Below are 11716 nucleotides of genomic sequence, written 5' to 3'. Positions count from 1 at the left end.
GAGCGGAGGAGCCCAGCACAGTTCACATCGGAGATTTTGTTTGGCTTCCACAATGGGAGCTACAGTTTCTGAAATGTATTTGCTTAAACTCAGGCCTTAAAACCTATAGAGTAAGGAAGCAGAGTGTGGTGGCTCACACCTTCTATATCCAGCTACACAGGAGGCAGAGACAAGAAAATCATGAGTTCAAGGACAGCCCCAGCAACATGAGCAAGACCACATCTCAAAAAGAAAATAAATGGGCTAGGACATAGCTCAAATGGTAGAGCACTGTCTAGCCTGTGCTCCAGGCAAGTTTAACCCCCAAGTACTGCAAAAATAAATAATTAAATAAACAAATAAATTATAGGGCAAGGAGTTGCTCTGACTAGTTTTTTAGCTTCTTGACAGCATCAGTATTTTTCTTCAAACTCAAGTCTAGACAGCTAAAGAAATTTTCCTCTGGTTGTCTGTAGCATGTTGGGTTTTGCTGTGAAGTTCCTTTCTTAATTGATGTCACTCCCAAACTTACTGATGAAGCTGAAAGTGTTCTTTCTTTCACTGTGTAGCTGCTTCTTGCTGATATCCTTGCCTGCTCCTCTAGCATTTCCCCCTCTTCCTCTGTTTTTTCCTTCTTCCTCTTTTTTCTTTAATTCTTCCTTTACCTTCACCTTTTCTTCTTTTATCTTGTGCTCATTCCCTTCCTGTTTTCTCTTATCTTCCCTCAGTTATTTATTTTTGTATCAGGAATCTTACTGACTACCTTCTTGACAGTGATTTTGAGATGGCCATTTGGTTTCTCCGTGCTGCTCACTGGGTCTTTATTCCTTTTGTTTAGCAAAAATTCCTTTTCTTCCATACTTGCTGACAAAAAATTTTACACTCAGATGGCATTATGTGACACAGGACAATCAGCATGGCTGGGCCTCAAATATTACTCATCCTTGGTTGATTGGATCTGTGGATGCAGAAACTTAGATATGGAAACCCAACAGTACTTCTTTCCTTCTGGAAAACAGAGTGTTTTGACCATCCTCCCTCCAAACCCACAAAACTGTGGTCCAAGCCTAGTGCTGATGGCTCACGCCTTCAATCCTAGTTCCTTAGGAGGCTAAACTCAGGAAGATTGTGGTTCAAGGTCATCTGGGCAAATAGTTCCCGAGACACCATCTGCAAAATAACCAGAGCAAAATGGACTGGAGGTGTGGCTCAAGAAGTAGAGCACCTGCTTTGCAAATGTGCCCTGAGTTCAAACCACAGTCCCACCAAATATATATAAAATTATACATATATATAATTATACATATATATAATATCTCCCAATTATTTTCCCTGGATATTCTGACCTTTTACTCACAAACTCTGAAGGACAAGTTTAAGACTTTAAGATATCAAAACATTTCCTATGTGTTCCTGGGGCAGAGGGGTTATTTGGGAGGCAACTTGCAGAAAAGAAAGATTTGAAACCTAGGGCACAATGATAATTAAAATCCAAGAGGCTGTCTCCAGCCCTGCTTTGGGCAGCACAGAAATCAGCATAATGCAAGCTTGTCTTGGCTCCTGTGCAGGGGGTTCATTGCTGTCCGTCTTGAAAAAGAGCTTATTATAACAAATGTATCATATAGCAGAGACCCCATTCTGAAGGATAAACCAAAGGTTCCTTTTACAGAGGAAAAGGAGTTTAGGGAAATTTACAAATTCCGAAATGTCTCAAAAAGGAGTATACCCAGAAAAAGATTTTTGCAGTCTTTGCATTTTAGAAATCTGATTCTCAAAGGCATCCCATAATAGAAACCACCGAATGTGTGTTGTCCAGCTCCCCAGGGCTTAGCCTGATTGGGCAGAACAATTTAACTCAGAAATCCCACTTTGTGATTCAGCAGAAAAACAGAGACATATGTCCTAAGAAATAAAGGAAGGCCAGGTTCAGATCGTCTGGGTCTCCTGTCTTTCCTAAATGGTTCAGATATTCAGGGTTTTAGCACAGCCTCATTTCATAAATCGCAGCCCATCCATTTCAACAGGCTATTTACCTTCCATAGCTCTCTGATTACAATGGGGTTAACATGAAATGTTTGCAGGGAGTACTAATTTCAAAACTTTCCACTTCACAATCACCGAAAGCTTTCATTTCCTATCTTGAGCCCTGGAACACGTCATGATTAGCTCTGAACAGAAGCTGCAGCCTGCGTCAGAGAATTTTGAGGACATTTCTTTCTGAACACAGGCAGCTCAGAAAGCAGAGCACCTGAAAATAGGTTAATGAACCTTGGAATTACCAGTCCTGAAGACCAACTGTTGAGAATTCCTGTAGAGTTAAGTAGGATGTGAATCCAGTCTGAGTAAATATTATTACCCATGCTTTCAGACCCCCTGCTCTCGTGTTCTACACTTAGGTTTGTTGCTCTTTCTGTTGCTTTTAACCCTTCAGCAAAACTGTTTGGTGGGGGTTAGTTTGAGGGTGCCTGGGAGTATCATTTAAAATGTGCCTCCGGGTGTTTACTCTGGGACTTGCCTTAGCCATGCAATACACTTTGTAAAATTCATCACATTCGAGTCTTGTTTATGCACCAGTAAAGCAAGAAAGCAAGCAATCGGCTTATGTTCTTAAAAAAAAAAAAAAAAAGACCTGTGACTGGTCCCACAGAGTGTCGAATTTTGGTGTTTAGTAGTTGTGCAACATGGTAAAGAAGAAGAACAGCAATAATGTGCTTTGCTTTAAATACAGGCCCTCTTGAACTCAAACAATTAAATACTTACTATTCTAGTATCCTGTGTGGAGAATATTTTTAGTGTATTTTCTTTAGTGTGTTTGTTAATCTCTGATGGAAGTGTGTCATACAGACAGAAAGTACACAGTTTTGTAAGAGCATTATTCCATCCATCTTCAAAGAACAGATAACTATAACTAAGATCAGGAACAGGATGTCATCAGCACTCCCCAACCCCGGCTTATTCCTCTTTCCAGTCTAGACCCTTGGAGGGGGAACAACTTCCCTGACTTTCAACACCTGGGATTCTTTTGCTTGTTTTGAACCTCTGTACAAATGGAGTCATATAGTATAAACTCTATTTTACATCTGGCTTTTTTCAAGTATGCAGAGATTTTTTTTTTTACAAATACATCCTTATTACAAACCTTTTGCATCAATGTCTTGTTGATGAGGAAATCATTAATCTGTCACAGTTTACTCTCTCCAAGATGTGTCAAGTAAAGACGTTCGCTTTGGATATAAATGCACACACATGGCTGTATTGTAAGCTTCAGCCTGCCAATAAGCATGTCCGGTTTCTAGCAGAGAGGGCCAGGAAATTCCACTGGACTTTTAGTAAAGGAAGAAAATAAAATCAGTTTTGTAGCCACAGTAAAAAGTTAAGAATGGCAGAAGACCAAGTTGGAAAAGTTTGCTTTCGGAGATAAAGCATAAAGCTGGTGGCATGCACAAGAAAGTGAGATTTATTGGTTGAATGTTGAAGTCCCAGAATGAGAAATGAAAGCTTGATTTATAATTGCAAATCATGCTATTTTCTTCTATCAGTGTTTCCCCCTCAAAAAAACAGGCCATTGCAGGTGATATCTTCTGCAGCTTGTAGCTGGCTTTATCAGAAAAGTGACTTCCTTAGCCTCTAGTCAAGGAATGGACAAGCATAATAATAATAAAATCATCTTTCATGTCTGAGCTGAGTTCAAACAGTACAATTTCATCACCAGTGATAATGTAAGGTAAAGGATTTAGAACAGTAAGAGTCATCGTTGCAAGTTGCAAAATGTATGAAATCTTACTGCTGTGTGCACACGGCAATACTAAGGAGCCAACTTTGCAGCAAATAAGTTTTGGGATTATCCAGTCACATGCCTGTGAACAGCAAATGCAGTTGTAGACTTATTTGACCGCTCATCAAACCTAACAACTGGGTTCCAAGTGAATCAGGCAACATTTGAAAAAATATAATCAATAGGGATTATTTCAGAAATAGCCAAAGAGTTTTTTCTTGAGTTCCCTACCAGGAAAGAGAAGGGACCTTCTGCCACTCGTTTTTGAGCAAACCACATTTGTCTAATATGTCTGATCCCTCCAGTCTAAACATTTTTCTTTGAAAATGTGAAACCCTGCAATTAAATCTTCCTCCAAGGAGAAAGAAAAGTTCATCTACCATAAAGAAGACTGCGATGGGAGGGAGGAGGAGCTGTCTGGTGGAAAGACCCACAGATAGGACCAGAACAAGAGGACAGGAGAGTGTTTGAGTAGAGGAGGAGGAAAGCAATGCATGTGCATGCCTGAGGATCTCATGTGTCCAAACATATACTAAAGGGTGTTCTGTGTGCACATGTACACACATGTGCTTATTCCTGAGAAATGGAAAATACACTAAGACTCAGAATGTTTTCTATGGAAAAAAGCAAAGTGAGTAAGCTTTGCTATATGATAGTATTCCTTTTAGTTTTGGCTTCATTGCAAAGGAAAGGGAAAAGCCTTTACTAAGGAAAATAATGGATTTATTAGCAAAATAATGAAATAATCTACTGGATTGAGAATGGCATTTCATTTGTGATGTTTCACAAATGGGATTTTTCTGCCTAGAGAATCTCGTTTTCTCAGCATTTAACCATGATGGCTGTTCCACAGAGCATCACTCTGGGAGAGGTCCAGAAATGTGTCTTTCCTTCTGACCACTGCATTGGCAATAATCAGGAAGGGCTGCCTGGGAACAGGGTCAGCTCATCAGAATGCAATAAACCTTATAAAGATGCATGCTTATGCACCTGCCAAAAATTTCCCTCATTATCTTGTCCTCAATCCCCAAATTAGGGTAATGTAACACAAGCTATCTCCAGAATGCCCCACAGTTAAAATATGTTCATTTTTGTCCCAATATACATTTTTCAGGCTTAAAAGCCACCAGATATGCATAGCATCAGCTATAAGGAAAATGAGGAGAATACAGCAATTGAGTGTCACATTCTCTAGGTTGTCTTTTTAGCTGGGTAGTGACTGATTTTGTGTTTCAGAAAAAATCACCCTGGTGGCAGCTTAGAAGCTAAATAGTAGTTGGGAATAATGAAACATGGAGAAGAGTTACAAAGCTATTGTAATGGTCCAAGCATTTGAGGAAGATGGCCCAAACTCTGTCTATAATGGTTATTGCAATAAAAGCTGAGGTAAGGATTTGTGACATGTTACAGCCTACACTGTGCAATATGGTGGCCACTAGCCACATGTGACTTCTTAAATTTAAATTTTAATTAATTAAAATAAAATAGCATTAAACATTAAATAAGAAACAAATTCACAGTTATGCTAGCTATATTTCAAGGATACAATAGCCATACTTAGGTAGTGGCTACCTAATTGAACTGTGTAGACACGGTATGTCTGCTTCTGCTTTTGCAGAATGTTCTGTCTACAAAGATGGTGTAAGCCTTTGTTCTTTCAAAAGTTAGTGACTGACTGTGAAAGTTGATGACACGAGGCTTTGTCATGGATAGAGGATCATGAATTTGAACCATTTTGTGAATTAAAATATGAGAGGTAGTTACTTAGCTATTGTTGAGGTACATCCTTAGCCCGATCAGATTTACAATATTGATGACACTGATTATCAAATTGTCCTGCATGCCACATATGTTTATATGTTTATAGTGTTGCACGTTATACAGTATGACGTATTTGATATCTACAGATCCAATTACATCTGTATGTGATATATTTAGCAAGATCTTGACATAAAATAAAATAAAATGTATGATAATTATATTAGCTCAGGGTCTCTGAAAGATAGATACCAAGGAGACATGTTTCGATAAAGAAGAAATGGGGAGAGAGAACCAGAATAGGCAGTCTGAGCCCTCAAACCATAGTACAGGAATCACACCAATGAAAGAAGCAACTGATTAGGAAAAGTATTGTACTGTTCCAAGAAAACTCCAAGAAAGTTTCATCCAGACTGGGGGATGGGGGAGCCTTTGAGTCAAAGTCACTGAGCAGATACATACCCAGCATCTCAAGAATGAGCATGTGCTGGTAATCCCCTTAGTGCTGATAGCAGCCCATGGCATTAATGTGGTGATGGATCCAGAGGGGAAAAACTGGAACCTACAGAAACTATGCTCTTCATTATTCCCAAAATGATGTGGCTCAAATGGTATAGCGCCCACCTAGCAAGCATGAGATCCCAACTTTAAACACCAGTACTGCAAAAACAGAAAATACTTAAAAAGAGACAAACAAGATCACTATACAATGATAGTATATCATATGCAATCACTGCTAAAGCACCCAATTATCTAAATTAAACATTATTAAAGCAAAAAGAAGATATATACACCCTAATAAAATAATAGCTGAGGGCTTTTAAAACACTCTTTCCTCAATGGACAGATAATTCAGACACAAAAAATCAACATCTAAACATCAAAGTAAAATTGTATTATAGAACAAATGGACCTAACAGACATTTACAGAATAGTGAATTCAACAACTGAGGAGCACACACTCTTCTCATCTTCAAATTAGGCCATCTAATAGGTCACAAAAAAGTTTCAACAAAGTCCAAAAAATTGAAATTCTAGCATTTATTTTCTCTGACCACAATGGAATAAAACCAGAAATTAGTAAGAACTTTAGAAATTTTACAACAACATGAAAATTAAGTAACATTCTCTTGCATAACTAATAAATCAATTTAAAAATTCCTTGAAACAAATAAAAATGAAAACCACAATGTGTTAGTCAGACTTTATGTTGTGACAATATATGAGAGACACAGTTTAAAGGAGGACAGATTAGCAAATTCAGTCCATGGTTGGCTGATCCCATTGCTTTCAGCTATGTAGCAAGCAGAAATATCATGACAGAAGGGCATTGCTGAGAAAAGCTACTTCTTTCATGGTGGCCAGGAAGCAGGAGGAGTGGCACTAGGCACAAAATGTACCCTTCAAAGATACAACCTCTGACCCCTTTCCTCCAACTAGTCCTGTCTCCTAGCTTCCACCGCCTACAACTAATGTCATCAAATTATGACTGTATCAATTCGTTAGTCCATTATTAACTCAGAGCCCTTGTAAGCCAATCACTTCCCCAAAACTCTACCTCTGCAACACGTGAAACATCAGGGGATATTTCATATCTAAATCACAACATACCAATATCTATGGGATATAGAAAAATGAGTACTAAGAGGAAAATTCTCAACAATAAGTGTCTATATATACCCAAAATATACTTTAAATAAACAACCTAATGATGAAACTCAAGGAACTACAAAAGCAAAAACCAACCAAAAAAACCAAAACCCAAAATTGGAGAAGAAATCAAAGCAGAAATAAATGAAACACTTAAAAATACAAAAGATTAATGAAACAAAAAGTTGTAAGATTGACAATTCTTTGGATCGACTAAGAAAAGAAGATGACAAATGAGTAAAATCAATAAAATCAGAGAATAAAAAAGAAACATTACAGTGGCTACCACAGAAATGCAAATGATCATTAGACACTATAATAGACAGCTATACACCAACAAATAGGAAAAAACAGAAGAAATGGATAAATTTCTACATCTATAAAATCTACCAAAATTGAACCATGAGGACATAGATAACCTGATTAGACCATTAACAAGAAATAAGATTGAATCAGTAATTAAGTCTCCCATAAAAGGAAACCCCTGGAAAAATGGCTTCACTGCTGCATTTTCCAAATTGTAAAAAAGCACATGAAAAAAATCACTAATCACCAGAAAAATCAAAACCGCAAATGAGATCTCTTACCTGAGATAGAATGGCTAATAGCAGAAACACACAAAACAATGACAAATACATGCAGGGATGTGGAGAAAGGGGAATACTCATATGTTGCTCATGGAAATGAAACTAGTGCAGCCATTATAGAAAACAGAATGGAGCTTCCTAGAAAACCAGGTGTAGAACCACCACATGACCCAGCACTCCACTACAGGAGGTTAAATCAGTAGAGACAGATGCCTGCATAGATTTCTGGGATCCCAGGCTTTTTGCAGCACTGTTCTCAATACACAGGACAGGGAATCTACTAGTTGTTCATCAACAAGCAAATGGATAAAGAAAATGTGCTATGTATGCACAATGGAATATTATTTGGGCATAAAAGAGGATGAAATTTCAGCAACGTGTTTGAAACTAGAGCACACTATGTTAAGTGAAAAATTTAGGCACAGAAATACAATTACCACACACTCTGTGGAAGCTGAAAAATTGATCTCAAAGAAGTAAAGAACACATTTGTGGTTACCAGAACCTGGAAAAGTGGGGCAGGGGAGGATTTACAGGTAGAAGGAGGGTGATTAACAGGTACAGGTGCATTGTTGAATAGGAGTAATAACTTCTAATGTTCTATAGTACAGTAGGATAATTCTGATTGACAATATTAATTTAATATTTCAAAATAGCTAATAGAGAAGATTTTAAATATTCATAACACCTGGAAATGATAACATGATAATGCCAACTAACTTGATCTTATTATTACACCTTATACATATATTAAAATGTCATACTATATCTCATAAATTACACAATTACCACGTGTCAATTAAAAGCAAAAACGTAATTTAAAAAGAAACTCACTTTCTGACATAAAAAATTATATATATAATTTATATATATATTATATATATATTGCAAACATTAGTCAAAGGAAAGCAGGAATGACTGCAATAATGCCCTATAATGCAAATTCTAAACCAAATTACTGGAGTCTGAACGGGACATGTATAATGGTAAAAGTCTCAATTCACCAAAAAGACATAACAATCTTAAGCGTGTATGCACCAAACAACAGAGTATAGGATATAAAAAGCCAGAATGCATAGAATTGAACAAAAAAAGGGTTAAATCTTTGAGGAGACCTCAGCATTCCTTTCCCAACAATCAATACAGCCTCTGCTTAGCAAACACAAGTCTCTAAGTTCAAATGCAAGTACTACCAAAAAAAAAAATAAATAAATAAAAGAAAAGAAAGAAGGAAGGAAAGGAGGAAGAGAGGAAGGAAAGAAGGAAATCCAATCAGTAGCATAACTAGACTAGAAATCAGCACAGATTTTGAAAAACTCAACACTATCAAGCAACAGAATCTGATATTTATAGAACACTTTGTTTGAAAATAACAGGATATGCTACTCACAGAACACAGATCAAGACAGACCACATCCTGATCAATAAAACAAACTTCAACAAATTTAAAATAACTGAAATGTGGCATGAGTCCTAAAATGAAGGTCCAATACTGTTTGCTGCCTTGACATCTGATGGCACTGGGAGGGCCTCATCTGGCTAACCACAAGTTCCCCCTTCCTACTCTGCTATTGTGGATAAGGCTCCCTAGCTAAACTTCCTTATCTAGGAAGAAGGCTGGAATTCTTGCATATCCCTCAGTAGCAAATTTCCTTGTTAGCCATGGAACTATTCAAATGAGCCAATCACATCCTCCAGCCAATCGGGCGATATAATTGGCTTTACACTTTGTAGTATTGAGCCAATCCCCCAACTCTTTTTTTAAACTTTTGATTTTTTTTGTACATTTTGATGGGCTTCATTATGACATTCTACACATGTATAAAATGTACTTTGATCCTATTCATCTCCACCTCTTGATACAACAATGCCTGCCTCCCACAATCCATAATTGTTCAGTTTGTTCCAAAATGCAACTCTTGTAGCCCTTTATGGTGTGCAAGGTCCTCCTTCCCCAAGTCATGAGTATATGTGACTGATAAACTACTGCCCGTCTCATCTGTCCCTCATCAAGTATCATAAGTTTGGCCATCCCCTCCCTCACCAACAGGGTGAATAGGAGACAATTACATCTTAAAATCATACAGAGTTGTGTTCTCCAACCACAAGGCTATCCACCAAAACTCAATAAGAAAACAGCAGAACAATCTCTTCTCAGGTAGAAATGAGCAACAGGCATCCCTTGGGACAACTGGTACAAGTGCCACAAAATGAGGGGCAAAAGAAACTCTGCAATAAAAAGTTGCAGTAAAAACTGGGACACCTGGACCAATGCCAAGATCAGCTAACAAGAATCATCAGAACCGTGGAGGCTGAATGTGAGGAACTCTTCCTAGGGTTTGGAGTTCTGTTCTCACAATACAAGCACCATCGATGTTGTCTACAATGCATCCAGTAAGGATCTGGTCAGCACCAAGATGCTGGCGAAGAATTGCATTGTGCATGTTGATAGCATGCCAGAAGGACAGAGGTGGGAGTCCCACGGTGCACAGTTCTTGGTCAGCAAGAAGGGGGTCAAGATGAGTTCCAAGGGTGAAGAGATTTTAAACAACATCATAACTCAAAAGAAATATGATTAAAGATATCACAATACTCGACTTCAAACTATATTACAAAGCAATAGCAATAAAAACATCATGGTATTGGCACAAAAACAGACATGAAGACCAGTGGAACAGAATAGAGGACCCAGATATGAATCCACACAATATATTCACCTTATTTTTGACAAAGGGGCCAAAAATATATGATGGAGAAAAGACAGCCTCTTCAACAACTGTTACTGGAAAAAGTGGTTATCCATCTGCAAGAAATTGAAACTAGATCCATGTTTATCACCCTGTACTAATATCAACTCAAAATGGATCAAGGACCTAAATATCAGACCCGAAACTCTGAATTTAGTATAGGAAAGAGCAGGAAATACTCTGGAAGTAATAGGTATAGACAAGGACTTCCTCAATAGAACCCCCAGCAGCCCAGCAACTAAGAGAAAGAATGGGCAAATGGGACTTCATAAAATTAAAAAGCTTCTGCACAACAACAACAAAAAAATGGTCTCTAAACTGAAGAGACCACCCACAGAGTGGGAGAAAATATTTGCCAGTTACACATCAGAAAAAGGACTGATAACCAGAATATACAGGGAGCTCAAAAAATTAAACTCTCCCCAAATCAATGAACCAATAAAGAAATGAGCAACTGAATTAAACAGAATTTTCTCAAAAGAAATTTTTTTTATTATTTCTTGAATATTGCTTATTTTTTTTAAATTTTTGTTGTTTTATTATTCATACAATGCTTGGGTCATTTCTCCCCCCTGCCCCCACCCCCTCCCTTACCACCCACTCCACCCCCTCCCTCTCCCCCACCCCCTCAATACCCAGCAGAAACTTTTTTGCCTTTATCTCTAATTTTGTTGAAGAGAGAGTATAAGCAATAATAGGAAGGAACAAGGGTTTTTGCTAGTTGAGATAAGGATAGCTATACAGGGAGTTGACTCACATTAATTTCCTGTGCATGTGTGTTACCTTCTAGGTTAATTCTTTTTGATCTAACCTTTTCTCTAGTTCCTGGTCCCCTTTTCCTATTGGCCTCAGTTGCTTTTAAGGTATCTGCTTTAGTTTCTCTGCGTTAAGGGCAACAAATGCTAGCTAATTTTTTAGGTGTCTTACCTATCCTCACCCCTCCCTTGTGTGCTCTCGCTTTTATTATGTGCTCAAAGTCCAATCCCCTTGTTGTGTTTTCCCTTGATCTAATGTCTGCATATGAGGGAGAACATATGATTTTTGGTCTTTTGAGCCAGGCTAACCTCACTCAGAATGATGTTCTCCAATTCCATCCAGTTACCAGCGAATGATAACATTTCGTTCTTCTTTATGGCTGCATAAAATTCCATTGTGTATAGATACCACATTTTCTTAATCCATTCGTCAGTGGTGGGACATCTTGGCTGTTTCCATAACTT

At 37.9% G+C, this 11716-nt stretch overlaps 1 pseudogene; it reads right to left on the bottom strand.

Annotated features, from left to right (window-relative positions):
- Positions 1-367: 367 nt before the first annotated feature.
- On the bottom strand, positions 368-10193 carry LOC109676384 (regulator of nonsense transcripts 2-like; annotated as a pseudogene).
- Positions 10194-11716: the final 1523 nt, after the last annotated feature.

The sequence above is a fragment of the Castor canadensis genome, chromosome 8 (genome assembly GCF_047511655.1).
Source record: "Castor canadensis chromosome 8, mCasCan1.hap1v2, whole genome shotgun sequence".
NCBI lineage: Eukaryota > Metazoa > Chordata > Mammalia > Rodentia > Castoridae > Castor > Castor canadensis.
Note: the sequence above shows the minus strand (reverse complement) of the source record. Positions and strands in the feature narration are given on the sequence as shown.